Source organism: Apus apus, chromosome 2, assembly GCF_020740795.1.
Source record: "Apus apus isolate bApuApu2 chromosome 2, bApuApu2.pri.cur, whole genome shotgun sequence".
Taxonomy (NCBI): domain Eukaryota; kingdom Metazoa; phylum Chordata; class Aves; order Apodiformes; family Apodidae; genus Apus; species Apus apus.
The window spans coordinates 137,421,119-137,433,310 of NC_067283.1; the positions used below are offsets into that span (position 1 = coordinate 137,421,119).

Sequence of the window (12,192 nt, forward strand, 5' to 3'; positions counted from 1 at the left end):
TCACACCTGGATACTGGTGCTGTTGTAGAAATCATTTAGTAGCTCTTGTGACTCCAGGAGAGGTGGTGCAAAGTTAGCAGCAGGTCATTGAGGAGGTTCTGTTTGTGGACTGGAAAATAAGATCTTTTGTATTATCTATTGACTGGATAAAGTATAGAGAGGTGTAAGGAGAACAAATAATAATAAAGCTGTGGAGTAATAAAGATGCTAGTAACACAGCTATTGCTAAGTCTGCCCAGTATGTTTGGGATGTCCACGCTAAGTCATAAACAGCTTTTTGGTAGAAGAAATTAATCTTCTTTAGAGTATTGTGCTTCTGTGATGAGTACAGTCAAGAGAACAGAGAAGTTTAGACTTGGGATGGTATCTGGTGACTAGACGAGGTACAGATGAAAAAACTGTCAGCTTCTGACTTGCATCTTATGAGGGCAGGAAACAACTTGGGAATTTGAAGGGGCAGATTTGGTCTTGCTGGCAGATGGTTTGTGATCAACAGAAAGCTAGAAACCATCTGTGTGAAGGAAAGCATATGTGCATTACTCCTTTTTTTTTTCTGACATTGACTTCTGGATATTGTTGGAGGGAGTCACTGGGAACTTGGGTGTGACTCAGCACTTGTTGTTGAGGAGGAACAGAGAGGCCACAGAAGCTAACAGAGTGGTAGATGAACTGGATAAGGAGCAGTGTCCAGGGCACAGGACAAATGATAGAAAGATGACTTCTGTGCTGAGGTCATGGAATCTGAAAAAGAGTGGTCCAAGGCTCAAGGGGGGCTGCATGGAGGTTCATACTTTTTCTAATGTTGGAAGGCTTGATTTTGAAACCACTAGCTACACCACTGGACTTGTAAAAGTAGGAATGTTTTGTCTAGATTTTTTTTAATCCTTTAAAGTCAATGCATTCTGTGTCTTGTTAAGGTGTTTTTTTTAACTGAGATGAAAATGTGTGGAGGAGGAAAAAACTGGTAGAGTAAAACTGCTCTTCTCCAAGACTCCTTGTACTGCAAATTACCAGTGCTTATCAGAAAGAATTTGTTAAGTTGAAAGTATCTATGTACATCAAAGTTAATAGTCATGGCTAAAATAGATTGTCTCTTTGTACTGATGTATGAGTTGTTTTATTTCATTGGGGAAGAAGAGAAAGAACAGATTTTTGGGAGGAGTTTTTATGCTATTATGTTTAATTTTGTGAACTGTTGATTTTTTTAGCAGGAGGATGAAGATGTCAACCTGCAGCTTTCTCAATATGATACATGTACTTAAATTATTTACTCTATATACCTATAACACTCTATAACAGGCTATACTACTTATATTCTTATAATACATCATCATTGTAGGGTAATAAGAAGCTGTTATAAATTGACCTTAGTATTTTTAAGCATCATCATATAGAGTCAGTTTTAATGCTTCAAATACAATATAACTCTGTAGTCCAGATATATTCTGAGTTATAATTCTTTGATCTCTGTTGACATAGCTTGTTTAGTGGCTGTGCCTTGCCAGAAATACTTTCCTACTTCTTCAAATACTGGTTCCTGTACGTATTGTGTGAAGTTTTCAGAAGCAGTGATTGCAGCTGTTAAAGAAAGTGAGGACTCCTATTGCCAGCACTGACTCACTCTGAGACCCTGAGCTTCTTTTTTAGGCTGAAATTTCCATTAAGAACACAGAGCATGTGGACTTGTTCTCAGTCATTATTTACAGAGGTAAAGTCTAGACGTGAAGAGTCCATCTTGGGAGCTCATTGTCCCTGAGAAACACTATGTCCTCTGACTGCAGAACAGGTCCCATGTGCCAGCTGTGGTTGTTCCCTGGGCTTCCCAGTCACTGCTCCCGTCCAAGCAGCAATGGGGTGTTCAAAGTCTGCACTCAGAAAGGCAGTGGGCAAGACAATTTGGGTTGTGATTTACACACATGACGCCCCTGGCACTTAGTCATATGAAGGTCAAGATCATTCCTGTACAAATGGCTGTCACGAGACCAATATTCTACTTAAGACTTTTGTAAGCCTCAGACTAGGATTTAGGTAGTGGACTGGATTTGTGCTCAATCTTGGTTCAAGGGTTTCACTCAAAGTTACAAGTCTGCCTTATAAATGAGCATAATTTCTCTTAATATCAGCTTCAAAGTCTCAGTTATGATAAGATACAGCTGCACATGAAAGCAGTGTGATAGTCCAGACTGAGGCACTGAAGGAGTGAGTGAGGGTACTCTGGTCCATGTCCAAAACTTGCAGTCAGTTCCTCCCTGGCAACAGTGTTAAAAAGCTGTGTTGGTCATTGCTAGTACTTGATTGTAGAAGATGCAGATAAGCACATAACTCATGAGTGCTGGAGCAGTGCAGAGCCATGTGTCTGTTATGCATGACCATCCTCAGCAAGTGCAAAGAAATTAATTTGAATCTTGATATCATACATTATAGTTATACTACATTTATCTCTATTTATAGTATTGTTACTTTTCATCTAAATTACAATTATAATGGATGGAACTATATATTTTATGCATGCAGTGGAGCATGGCATTCAATCTCCCTTTGCCCCAGTCCCCCCTCTGGCCTTCCTAATCTCAACAGTAACTAGATCTTCTGGATGGGCACACTAAATACTGATAAATTTGAGCTTTTGCTGAGATTTTGGTTTTTTCTTTGTGCTCTCCTTCTTTCAGAAATTTGTTGCAAACATTAAAAGGAAATAGAGAAATCAGTTAAAGCATCTGCTTCTTTTGCAAGCCGTTTGAGCAGTTTGGCTCACATACTGTGAGCTAGAAATCAGCATCTAAGCAGTGGTTTCATAGCTCTGAGCATGCATATCTGATAGAAAGCAAACAACTTCATCTGCTGTTACACAAATGAGAGATGAAAATAGATCCTTCTATCTCTAAGCATAAGTACTGTAAACTGAGAAGACACCACAGATACAGTCACAGATGATCTCACTGCTCTTGCTTTTAGTTAAAAAGAATACTTTCCAAAACATTTCTGTTCACTTAATCCATTTCATGGCATCAGGATTAATAAAGCAGTCTTCATATTAACTTTAATACTTTCTGCATTCACTAGCAATGCAGGCTACCTTGTTATTTTTCACTTTTCCAATTAAAAAAGAAATCCAACAATATTGGGTAAACATACAGATATCTAGTATTTATTTTATTTAAGTATCATATATATTTATGCAAATAACGTTGTAAAAAAGAAAATGTTAGCATCTTTCAGCTAAAAGGATTTCAGAAAGTCCTAGGGAAAGATTGGTGTAGGTGCTACTGAAACGTTTCTTTTTCTCCCCACAGAATAGCATCTATCTTAGAGAAGGTTTCAGTCTGAGCTACACAAACTGTGTTTTCAATGGTACCCACTTTCTATTGCTTTCTGTGCCATGCTCTACATACTTCTAACTGTACTTGAGCTATATGAAGCAACAAAAAAAACAGACAGGTTCAGGACTGAAATGTCTTTGTATATATTGGGGGAGAATCTGCACACAAAGGGACATTTATCAGGAGTGACTGTTCCTCTGCTGAGGAAAGGAGCATACCCAAGAGTCCAGAAACAGATGATGATCTTATCAAGAAAACCCCCTTCAGTAATATCATCAGCCTGCTCTTTCCAAGTCTGGCATTTCTGTATCATGTGTATTTGTGATGGAGAGAGAGGGAGGAAAGCTGTGCAAGCTACGTGTAGCTGGGATAAAGTATCTACTCAACCCACTTGGTCTGCACAGTGTTATAATAAAATTGTTAATAATTTTTGCCAGTATGGAGTGTCCATGTGAGAATGGAGTTTACAGTATTCCTCTCATAAAAAACTGCAGGGAGGGCTTTTCAGTTGCACTGGTTGCCTTTGGGGACTTTTTCTGTATTTTTGCAAATATTTCTACTCCAGTTTTGTATCAACGCATACAAAGAGTAGCTAGCGTCTTGGACTGTGAACCCAAATATGAAGATGGAAGATTACCTAGAAAGAAAACAGTAGTATTTTCTTGTATGAGATTTAGACTTTGAAAACAGAGGTGTAAATTGTTCTTACAGTGGGTAGACTGAAAACTACAGATAGTTTCTTGTAATTTAATTACAGGATCAGAATTTTTCCACGGTGGATGGGTTTATTTTACTTCTGTCTGTAGACTAGATGCTGATACAAATGGAGTATTTTTCATATTATATGGAACTTGGCTGTGAAGGAAGTGAACAAATCTTTGTCATTCCTTAACGTATCTTGAGTAAATATATTTTTCTTTCTAGTTCTCTCTCTTTAATTTTTTTGTTTTGAGCAGGTTTCTGTAAGTTCAACAAAGCCATCCAAATAAAGGAAAAGTCCATACAGCCGTGTAAGACTGTTCTGCTAAAGAGCTAATCAGACTGTAGCAGCAGTGTTCATCATGTGCTCCTTCCTTTGTGACTTCCATGAAACAACAGTACTATTTGTAATAGTTCAACTTAAGCCTTAAAAATTATTTTGATGTTGAACTTGATGGACAATTATTATGTGGTTTTCCATGTGGTATCTTCAGCAGGTACTCCGTTTACATGTTAATTGCCCCTGCTCCCAGCCCCCCTTAAATATAGAAGTTACATTGTCATTTCAAATATCACCACTGTAAGTCATGCTTTTTTAACCTGGGGTGGGACTTTGTGTTCCTACTAAGTTCTGTAGATTACAGGACTGTGAGGCACTGTAGAAAAGTAATTTCCCCTCCCCTTGTATTCATTTTATGTAAACAAATTAAGACTTTATAAATAGAGGACAAATTTTAATTTTTTATGTCAGTGTATGCATTTTGAAACTGTGGTCTTTGCAAACTCTGCTGTGTTGCAAGACGTAGTGCAGCTGCATGTTGGTGAAGTTAGCTCTGCAATGTGGTTTGGAATCTGGAGCAGTGTATGTACCTCTACCTAAGATCACATCGATCTGGCTGGATTACTGTGTCAGTGTAGTGACCATAGCCAGAGCCTAGCTTAAACAAAATAGTAATGAAACTTTTTATCCTAAAAGTTTTATAGCCTACATGATGATCAGGCTGCTTGGAGGTAGAAAATGGGTCTGAACAGATGTTAGGGAACAACCATATCACTGGGTACAGTGTAGACACACTGTGTTTGGTTCACCCAGGAGGCAGCTGAGCAATGGCATATTGGAGTAAGTGTACCATATTTTGGGGGTGTAGCTTATGAATTAAGCACAGTTATGACACACATGCCTTGGCTAGAAGAGGATAATAGTGTTTACATTCTGTTTCTAAATATGAGTTCAGGCACTTTTGTTCTTATGTTTTAGGCCTGGAAATGTGTGTCTTCTCTCCTTCCAGCATGGTTTCTGCATCCCTTATTTCCTTGAATATCTTCTGTTCCCATTTTTCCAGTCTATGTCTTTGTCTTTTGTGTCTTTTGATCAGACCCAACTTGGGTCTTCAAATGGTTCCTTCCCTAGACTCCCTTTCTCCTTTTCTCTTAATTTGTTTTTTAATTGTATTTTTCCCTTCTCCTTCTGTGGTCTTTTTTTTCTGAAAAACTTTGCCTAGTCTTTCCCTATCCTCACTTTCAGAATATTCTTTCCTTCCCTTTATTGTCCGTTTTAGGACAGCACTGTTGCAGATAAGGATAGCACCTGCACTCTCTGCCATTTGCAGTACTAGCAGCAGGTAGGAGAGATAAAGAAACTCTGCTTATGACTTTCAGAGCTCTAAAGAAAAGGTAGGGAGCAGCAAGATTTTTGTTACAGAAAATTGAGAAGCCTTTTCATTTGTCATCCTTACTTAAGAGTGCACAGCTGCCCTGTGGGAGCATTGGCGAGATGGGGCAATGTTAGGCACCTCATTTTATGCAATGAAGCAGCTTCTCCTGCATTGTGTTTGCTATCTAGACCCACTTCTGAGTGTAGGCAAAGGGGAGCAGTAGCTTAGGGCAATAACTGCCTGTGGGTTATCCTTGTGTCTACTTCCCCCATGGCTGTTGTGCTAAGAGGTCTGGTTGACCCTACTCCTTAACAGGGATGGGACCAGGGAGGAGCAGGGTTGGGGGAAGATACCTGTGTGAAGCTGTCTTATATGTGTATGTGTCTTTCTAGTAAGGTAACTATTCCTGTATCCCACAGCAGAATTGCAGTGCTGCAAAACAGAGTGTACTCTTACACCCCCTACATCTCACTCCAGAGTCAGCTCACTGCAGAGCAGATACAGTGGTCTCCATTGTGGAGAGGTGTTAGGATTAGGTAACATGATATATTAAAACCCTGACAAACAAACATGGCAATGGGGAATGGTTGGCCATTTTCAGATTTGTTTTTCTGTGAGGGTGGTAAAACAGGTTGCCCAGAGAGGTTGCAGGTGTCCCATCCCTGGAAACATTCAAGGTCAGGTTGAATGAGTCTCTGAGCAACCTGATCCAGTAGAAGGTAACTCTGCTTACCGCAGGGGGGTTCGACTGGATTGCTTTTAGAAATCCCGTCTAACCCAAACTATTATATGATTCTATGATTCAGTGATTCTGTGAATTGCCTGTTACCAAACATCTTTCCACAATAGCAGTGGCAACTATCCAGTCAGTGCTGGAAGGGAATGCAGTATTCATTCATTCATTGAGAAGTGCCATGGCTTAGCAAATTTTGGTTTACTGCATCAGACTCTTAGTTATTTGTTTCAGAGTTTTGGGCTATTGAATGAGTTATGTGGAGAGGGAATGTTTTCATTTTGCCACCTCCATTATGTTATCTTTTCCAGTGCAATTACAAGTTAATTCAAAGCTCTTTGTGTTAGGCTAATAGCTTCTGATTCACTCCTGTCAGCGAGTACCTCTTTGTGCACATTTCATACTGTTTACCACTCCCCCTACCACTTACCTGTGAAGAACATTTTTTTTTTTTCCCTGAGTAGAGGCTCATCATAGGCAAATCATTAATGGAACATCAAAAAGATCCCATCTGTTAGAGTTGCATATGGCTAAGATCACAATTATCAAAAGTCTTTTTCCCCCCCCTATGCTTATCCATACAATAAATGTAGTTGTCAGCAGGATAAGTTCACGCATCGGATAAGGTCACAATTTCATTTAGTGACAACTTCCAACAGCGTGAACTTACAAGGTTCGATTTATTAAAGAGTCAGAAAGGATAAGATCACTGCATGGCCAGCCTGATTTATCAGAGTTTGACTGGAGTGCTTGAATAGAGAATGTCGTATTTCAAGTTTATGTTCAAAACTGTAGTTTAGTGTGTGTTATGTCTCAGAGACTTGAAATTGAGGGAGGAAAATTTAGAGGAGGTATCTCAATAACACAGTTTATGTCTGCCAAGCAAGTTTATGAGTATTTAATATTGGAGCTACCTTGTTAAGAACCACAGAAGTGGAAATGGGACACTTCTATGCTGTCAGCGAATTACTGTGTGCAAACATACACATATTAGTTATAATGAAGGTAATCACTAGTCAAATATTAATTGCAGATTCTTCCTGCGCATATAGGGCAGCAGGCTGATCTTGGGCTCTGGGCTGGGCAGTGCTTAAGAACTTGTGTTTTTAACTTGCTTGCTCTAACTTCAAAGCAGTCCTTGTTTAAAACTACAACACACTCAATTTCTTTGCCATGCAGAAATTTTAGAGAGCCAAGTGGCACTGGAAATACGCAAAGTAGACATTTGGTAGTGGAAACTGGTAGAGCCCCATGATGTCAAACAACCAATCTCTAATTATAGCAGAAGGAGAGCTTACTCAATCTTTTTAACTGACTCCACTTAGAAGGCTATTCCTGATGTAAACAAACAAATGAACAAACCTGAAAAAAAAACAAATTACTGGCAAAGCTGTTAGTGACTTGCTTAGAAATGTTAAGCATTCATAAATCTGGAAACACTTACTTTGAATGAAGTAGTTCACTTTTTCTCCTCTGTTCATCATTCACCTTCAGATATACATTCCTCTGTTTTTTAGTCCAGAGCATGGGTAGATAGTTGAAATCCAATATTATTTTGTTCTTAAGTACCATGTCTAGTTTTGTTCTTCTGGTATTTGAAATGTGGTCAAAACCTGCTAAGGGCCAAAACTGTTGTTGCATTCCTGTGTACACCTACACCTTTTGTGAAGCTTTTAAAATTGTTCTGATTTTGCTGTCAATGAAGTCAAAGCTAAACTGCCCACACTTCCTTCTGTTCGATATAAGCCTTGAGTGGCATCCCTGAAACAATATGTATATGCAAGAAGAGAATCCTAAACCGAGTCATTTGATTCTAGTTTTGTATCCACTTTGTATCCACTAAGGTGGCCTAATATCTTAAAAGCCATGGGATGGTTTGTAGCTGTACTAGTGAGCTATGACTTGGGGCTTCTTTTACAGTGCAGCTATCATAAGTCTTTGAGTAATCACAGACTTTAAAAGTATGCTACATCAACAAGATAAGAGAAACAGCCCACAGCACTAACAGCATTATCTTTTACCAAAATTGATTAGCCCATACTATGTGTCTCAAATATTTTGTATAAACAGAAAGCTGGAAATAAATGTGTTCCTGAAGAACAAGCTTAAAAAAACCCCAACTTGCTCTGTAGCAAGAAAAAAGGAACTAAATATCACAAAATGGAATGTGTCTTAATTAATTTTTTTACCTAACTTGAAAAAACTAAAAGCAGTGTATCACTTCTTTATTTACTTGGTGCTGCTTTTTTTATGCTTCTTGCTGTTCTTTTCAATCAAGCAGTTGGTGAGTCTAGGAGGAAAGCAGCAAAATACAACTGCTCCTTGACTTTGCCATAGGAATGAAGAAGAATATCACATACTTTATCCCAGGGGTGTGAATGAATTCTGTACATTAGAATTTTCTGTTATGTGAAGAAACGTTATGTTCAGTACTGAGGTGGTCTGTTGCAATTGCTGATCACTAAAAACTCCCAAGTGTTTGGCACAGAATTTTCTTCTTCCTTGGGGCTGGAGCACAGATTAAAGGAAACTGCAGCAGTTTTTCATCCTTTCTTTCCTTTTCTCCCCACCCATTGGGGTCTCCATGGACAAGCACCTGTGAAGAGTCAGAAATAGCTGAGTCTTTACACTTCTTACTGGAAGTGGTGATACGGCAATGAAATCTCTGTTCCTGTTCCTTCTCCTGATGTAATCTGGGAAGATGCTGAGCAGTTGTGCAGGGGACGGCGGCTGCAGAGAGCACTCCTCACTTATGTCTGAACTTCTTCTGAGGCTGAAATGGAAAATCTTGTCTTGCTGACACATTTTTCAAACTATTTTAATGAAGAGTCACAGGGTGAAGTTCTCTTTTTCCAGCAAAATCCCTTGAGGTCACATGTTGGTCAAAGCCACAGATACGGCACCACCATCCTCATGGGAAGCCAGCAGTGAGTAGGGGACAACCCTGTTCTCATCAGTGGGAGACTGGGCCCAGCTCATCTGTTGCTGCAGATGTGATACCGTTCACCGAATAGGAAATTTCAGAGGAGCAAAATATTGTAAGTGGATTCAGAAAAGTTGCAAGCTCCTTACTCTGGTGTCAGGGAAATTCAGGAGAGGATTTTTAATAATGACATTTGTAATCTTTCTTCTACAAACCCTCGTACCATTCCCTGTCCTTCCTGCTTAGGGCAGACAAAGGAACATATACAGGGATTTTACAGAAGATGCAGACTCTGGTAGGAAAAAACAACAACAACAAAAACAAATACAAACAAACAAACAAACAAACAAAAAAACAACTTAGCAGGTGCTTTCAGAGCCTGATATGCAGAGTTTTTGTGTTTTTTTAGCTTTACAACTCTCTTTAATTTTTTCCCCTAAACCAACAAAGATTTTCTGTGAAAAAAAATTAAAATATTTGCCAAGGATCAAAATGTAAAGTGCTGCACCTTGTACAAGCATAACCAAAATGTCTGTGTGTGCTGAAACACAAGAGCAGGTTATCCTTCCCAACTCTAACATTCACCCAGTGTTAAAAAGGCTGCTGATCATGGTGACCAGAGAGAAATTTATCTTTTGGGGAGAACTATGACCAAGGGAAACGGGAGGGTTATGCAGCAAAATGTCTGCAAACTACTGCTCTGTCATAGGGTTCTGAGAGGAGAGAAATTACAGCAGCTACAGTACAATTCAGCATGATGTTACCCCAGCTGTACTTCTCAGTGTATTCATACATATTGACATGTATTGCCCAAACTACAATTTGGGACTGTAACAAAAGAGAGAGAAAAAAAAGAGAGAAAGAATCCACGTTAACTTATTTAATTATCAACTGTAAGAAAAAAAAAATAATATGCTTTTGGAAAATAATTGCTTTTTTTTATATTTGCCTCAAACTTCAACTACTTACCAGATACAAGGTTTATGTTACCAGTTTTATGCAAAATATAAATTGTAACGATGTGTACCTTAAAACTTAGGTAGGTTTTTGGATATCACTGGATGATCTGCCCTAAGTTTGTCGTTCTTAATCCATTAAAAGACAGACCTGCTTGTAAATCCACAGGTACAGATAAGGAGTCACTGTTTGACTGTGTCTGAACCCTTTTCAAATGAAAAATGTCAGTGGCAGAAAGGGAGGCTGAATTATTTTTTAAAAGGGTTTTCAAAGATTCTCATGATTCCTCTGGTATCAGTTAAATGTGACATGTCCATAGACGTGGCTGTTTTTTAGTGGGTAAAAGCAAGCAAATGCTACAGTTTTCATCTCTGTGGAGAGAAAAAGTGCTGCAGTGTGCCTGTGATCAACATGTTACCTTGCAATATCAGAAAGATTTCTCTCTTCCGTAATTAACATATATAGAGCTTTGTTTAAAGTCAATGCAATTTGTAAGAATGTGACTGTGAGAGGGAAAAAATGCCTTTTTTTTTTTTTTTCCCTTTCTGTTTGGATGCTTGGATATCACATGTGTAAATTAGATATAATAAATCCATAAGCTTTCCTACTCACTAACTGCCTTTTAAAATGTCATAGCGCTGTCACAATGAGGACTTGCCTGCATACATAGAAGCTTTTGTAAACTGATACGGCTCTATTTCCTAGATTTGTTCCAGTTTACAGGAAGGATCTGATGCACAATTTTACGTGGAGTAGTTTTGTAATCTGCAACACTCAGAGGTGAAATTTAGAATTCTGTGCTTGAAAAAGGAGGCTGGAGCCAAGTCTTCTCTTTGGAAAATGGTCAAGATTAACCCCTGTGGACAAGGAAAACCATCTCAGCCTGACTGTAACATAAATCTAGACATCCATGGGAATGGTTAGCTCAGGGAAGTCTGTGGAGACTGCCTGTAAGCTAGGAGGAGTTACTCACTTCCTCCAGCCCAAGGTTCATTTCACAACAACTGCCAGTTCTAAATCTGGGACAAGTTGACTTCTTGCACAGTTGGACTTCACCCTGTTTGTGGAAAAGCATCATCCAGATTTGGGGTAGAGTTGTTGAGAAGGGATGTACTGATGCAAAAGGCAGAACTGCAATTGCATCTGATTGATATAGAAAGGGAGGAGAGGGCTTTAGCAGTGAGGGATAAAAAGATTATGAGAAGTTATGGCTACATAGAACAATATGCCACTCGTGAGAACAAGTTTTCTGCCTATATTCAGGATAGCCAAAGCTTGGAAGTGCAACAGCATGTAAAAATTCAGTTAAATATCTGACAATAAAATCACAGACCGGTCTCTTCTTGCTTTATTTTATCCTAATAATTTGAAACCAGAATTTATTTTGTTTTAGAAAAAAATGTCTGAAATTTTGTATCTAAGCACAACTCTTGCTGTGTTTTTAAACTGAAATATTTCTTCATAGAGAAATAGGCTTACTGAAGAGACTGCTGTCAAGGAAGAATTGTGCAGAGTATTTTTTTAATTCTGAACTGTAGTGAAAAAAGTATTGGGGAGAAAGATGGTAACTGAATTTTATTTTTCCTTGTGTGTTATGCTTTCTCTTTTCACTGGAAAACGCCGGAAAGGTTAAAGTGAGCTAAAGTAACAATTTCACTTTTAAGGTTAATTTTGAAGTCCTTACTTTCAAAAATAAAATTTGCTTTCAAAAATGCACTGTACTCTCCCCCTATTGCTTTCACATATTTCATGTTAAAACCTTAAGCTACCAATTTGAATTATTTTGCTTTTAATTCTGAAATGTTGCTGCTTGTAAAACCTCACTTGATTTAAAATCCTTGTATTTTTAATCATAGTAAATGTTTTAAATAGTTTCTTCAAAATTAGTAGAGTTGTTTTGGTTTT

General features: G+C 38.5%; 1 protein-coding gene across 2 annotated transcripts in view; it reads left to right on the top strand.

Moving 5' to 3' along the window:
• ZFPM2 (zinc finger protein, FOG family member 2) overlaps positions 1-12,192 on the top strand; it is a 305,791-nt gene that overhangs the window by 137,598 nt on the left and 156,001 nt on the right. The gene's annotated exons all lie outside the window — the stretch shown is intronic.